This window comes from Egretta garzetta, unplaced genomic scaffold (genome assembly GCF_000687185.1).
Source record: "Egretta garzetta isolate BGI_Z169 unplaced genomic scaffold, ASM68718v1 scaffold54, whole genome shotgun sequence".
Taxonomy (NCBI): domain Eukaryota; kingdom Metazoa; phylum Chordata; class Aves; order Pelecaniformes; family Ardeidae; genus Egretta; species Egretta garzetta.
The window spans coordinates 1,776,284-1,780,324 of record NW_009259313.1 but is presented as its reverse complement, the minus strand read 5'-3'; positions in this window follow the sequence as shown (position 1 = coordinate 1,780,324).

The window sequence follows — 4,041 nt, the reverse complement described above, 5'->3', positions numbered from 1 at the left end:
AGAGGTGGTGAACACCCCATCCCTGGAAACATTCAAGGCCAGGTTGGACGGGGCTGTGGGCAACCTGATGTGGTTAGTGGTGTCCCTGCTCCCTGCAGGGGGGTTGGACTAGATGACCTCTAGGGGTCCCTTCCAACCCAAAACATTCTGTGACTCTATGAAACAATTAAGTTAGCACTTGCAGGTTTCTTTACAGGCTCTCCCATGCAATACCCCAAAGGAGGCAAAGTGAGCTTCTGATGGCATCCCATTGGGCACCTGAGCTCCCTTAAGTATGGACACAGAGCACATACACTATCCCAGTCCACGGCAAAGACGGCTTAATGGCAGAAAGCCCGTGAGGAGAACAGGGCGAGAGGGGAGCTCAGCAAACACAACGGGGGCTGAATGCAGAACCGCTGTGCGATGCACCGGGGGCCTCAACAGCCACTATTTACGTTTGGGCTGTCAGCAGCAGCTCCGCTGCTCCACCACACCAGAGCAAACAGCCAAGGCAATCAGTGAGCCGTAACTCCAGGTAGCATGTAATATTTAACATCGCAGCTGGCACAGCTTGCTTACGTGTTTTATTAGCTCACTCAGAGGGGAATGCATCATTCTACGTGGCTCTGCAGGCCTGATGTTTCTTTCTCTTATACTGGCACGAATCCTATGTATTCCCACCCCACGCTGAGATCCCCCATTCCTACACAGGCACATGGGCATGCAACCCCATTCCCCCCTCCACCAGCTGGATGACTCCTGGAAATTTTGCCTCCCTGGAGGCAAATGGGCCTCTACAGATCATCTCCTCTGTTCCTCCTGCAGGTACATTACGCAAGCACGACACGCCAGACGTGTTTCTCACTGATCTTTCACTTTATGGAAAGCAACTCACAGAAACCACCACGAGCACTGAACAAGCCTAAGGTAAACTTGCCTTGGAGAGTTTAAAGCAGCTTTGGGCTGCTCTGCCTCGGTGAGGTGTCAGTGATGACACAGAAACTGAACCAGGATCTGACCACACCAAGGCATGGTTGTAGCTGTAACTCACCAAAATTAACACAGCAGATGCCTCACTCAGCCTTCCTCAGACCTCAGTTATTCCCTGGCCTTCTCCCTGGGACTCCCAAACCTCTACCGGGATGCAACAGAAACCATTAGGATTTTGCAAACCAAAGCACTGACCTCAGCACATGGCGCGGTGTTGCAGGGCTGTGGGTGCAGCAGCAGGAACCATTTCTCTTTTGCCTGGTCCTGAGCAACTCCTTCCCCAGCACATGCATCTTCACAGCAGGTATCTGCAGAGCCCTGGATGTCTCTGGGAGCCATGAGGACCATGGGCATCCCTCCCAGGGCCAGGAAACCCAGAACCGGTCTGCAACATCTTTTTTTTTTGTTGTTGTTGTTGCTGATTAAAAGAAAGGCAATTGCCTTATACAGCCCTACCTCTTCTGCCAGAAGCCAACAGTTTTCAAAGCTACTTGGTGAGTTATTTGCAGAAGAGCTCCCCTACCACCACCCATCCAACCAGCAGGTTCCTTCCCAGGGGGTGGGGAAGGCAAGGGCTGACCAGGCCAGCTGCGGGTGGTAATTGGCAGCCGGAGACCACAGCAAGCAGCTGGAGGGGGAACCACCTCTTAGATGCCTTTTGTGGAGCAAGCCCAGGGAGATGGGCTCCTGGTCTTTCTACAGATACGTGTCCTCCTCTGTATCTTCGGTAACCAAAGCACCTTTTCAAACTCAGTTCTGTAAGCTCTGTGCTTCTGAGCTTTCTTTTCTGCAAAGGCTGCATATCTTTCTTTTCTTCTGATACTTAGAAGAGCATACATGTCATTTAATTTTCTCTTCCCCAAAACAATTTTTCACTTTCATTGTTTGCCCTTCTTTGAAAAGAGCTTTGAGAGCCCAAGGTGGAAAAATGTCAATCATTAAAGTAGTTTGGAAGCTTTTACAACATTTTTGATAGTATAAAACTTTCTGAGGAGTTAGCAAGCATAAAATGTAGAGGTTTTCCTCTTACAATTCTTACTGAGATTTGATGCTGGCAATTATAAGAATGCAAATGGTATTTCCAGCTTAACTGTGCTTGTGACTAAGCAATTTATTAGAAGTAATTTACTTCATTTGGGGACCAAAATGCAGAGCTCACCTATAATATATGGTTGTGGCACTGGAGGCAAAGAACAGAGAATAGAGCTTATTCAGAAAGATTTGTTTTTCTAATCAGATTTGAAGAGGTTTTTTTTTTTCTTTTTAAATGTAACAAAAGTGCAACATTTCTTCTCAAGGTTTGATTTCAGAGAAGAATTTAAAATTGCATTGGATCTTTCTGTGGCCCTTCATAGAATCGTTTAGGTTGGAAAAGACCTTTGAGATCATCGAGCCCAACCTTTAACCTAACCCTGCCATCCCACCACTAAACCATAGCCCTAAGCACCTCATCTACACAGCTTTTAAATACCTTCAGGGATGGGGACTCGACCACTTCCCTGGGCAGCCCATTCCAGAGCCTGACAACCCTTTCGGGGAAGAAATTTTTCCTAATGTCCAACCTAAACCTCCCCTGATGCAACTTCAGACCATTCCCCCTCGTCCTTTCGCTCATTACCAGGGAGAAGAGGCTGACCCCCACCTCAGTCCCCCTTTCTGTCAGGCAGTTGTAGAGGGCAATAAAGGCTCCCCTCAGCCTCCTCTTCTCCAGGCTGAACACCCCCAGCACCCCCAGCCGCTCCTCATAAGCCTTGTGCTCCAGACCCCTCCCCAGCTTTGTGGCTCTCCTCTGGACATGTTCCAGCAATGCAACATCTTTCTTGTAGTGAGGGGCCCAAAACTGAACCCAGCATTCGAGAGGTGGCCTCACCAGTGCCGAATACAGGGGGACGATCACTTCCCTACTCCTGCTGGCCACACCATTCCTGATACAAACCAGGGTGTTATTGGCCTTCTTGGCCACCTGGGCACACTGCTGGCATCATAGGAGAAAGATGGCTCTCCTTTGCTCTTCTATTTCTACATTACTGAGTTTATAGTTAGTTGAATTGCTACAGCGTGATGTTTATGCATGCTGTCTGGTTTCTGCTTTTTTAAGTGGAAGTGAATTGTGAGAAATCACTGGCTTACAAAAAGTACAGATACAGGCTACTGCGCTGCAGAAACTTGTGTCTACAGCTCTTGTCCCTTAGGGTACCCCTCACTGCTCTGTACAGCTGGAAATGCTCCAAACAACTTGATACTTGGATAAAATGGTGGAAACAGGCAGCAAAAAGAGGTCATAGCTGTTCTTCATTGCCTGCACCCCCCAACCCTGACCCATTTGCACACATATTGCAATAAAAGCTTGGTTGCAAAGCTCCGGAGCAGGAGGAAGACGTGTGAGCTTCCCACTGGCAGCCCCCCAGGTGGCGGAGCTGCTGCCAGCTCAGCCTCCCTGCACAGACAGCAGCCTTTCCACTGTAATTTTTTAGATGTGTTTTAGTGACTGGTAGTAGCCTGGAGATTCAATACCTTCACAGGACAACGAACATCTTGGTGGCGACCAGTTAAAGGAACACCAGAAACACCATCTCTCCCATCCCGCTGGAAGTGAGAGGAGCAGAGGGATGGGCAGGCATGGGGAGAAGGGCAAGTGCTGGCAATTCTGCCAGTCCACTGGGGTCTGTGTGCCCAAGGAGGCCCTTGCAATGCTCTACACCCACCTTGTACCCACATCACAAGTCCCCCAGGTGCTCTATGCCCCCCAGGATTTGCCCCCTGCCCCATCTCTCCAACAGGACCCTAATTTTCCCCTCCCATTTCCCCATTGCCTCCCCCCACTCTGCCAGCCCCAGGCACCAGGACCATACAACCTCTCCCCTTTCTTTCCCAACTAAATTCAGCCGTGCTGAAACACGGGCCAGTCTGTCTCCACAACGCATGCTGTCCCCCAAGGAAAGTGTTGCCAGCACCTGGATCTGCACAAAGAGAGGTTTATATGGGTGCAGCACCACACAGGAGTCGGGAGGACCCCATGCTGAGACCCCCCCCATTGCTACACAGGCACATGGCATGCAACCCCATTCC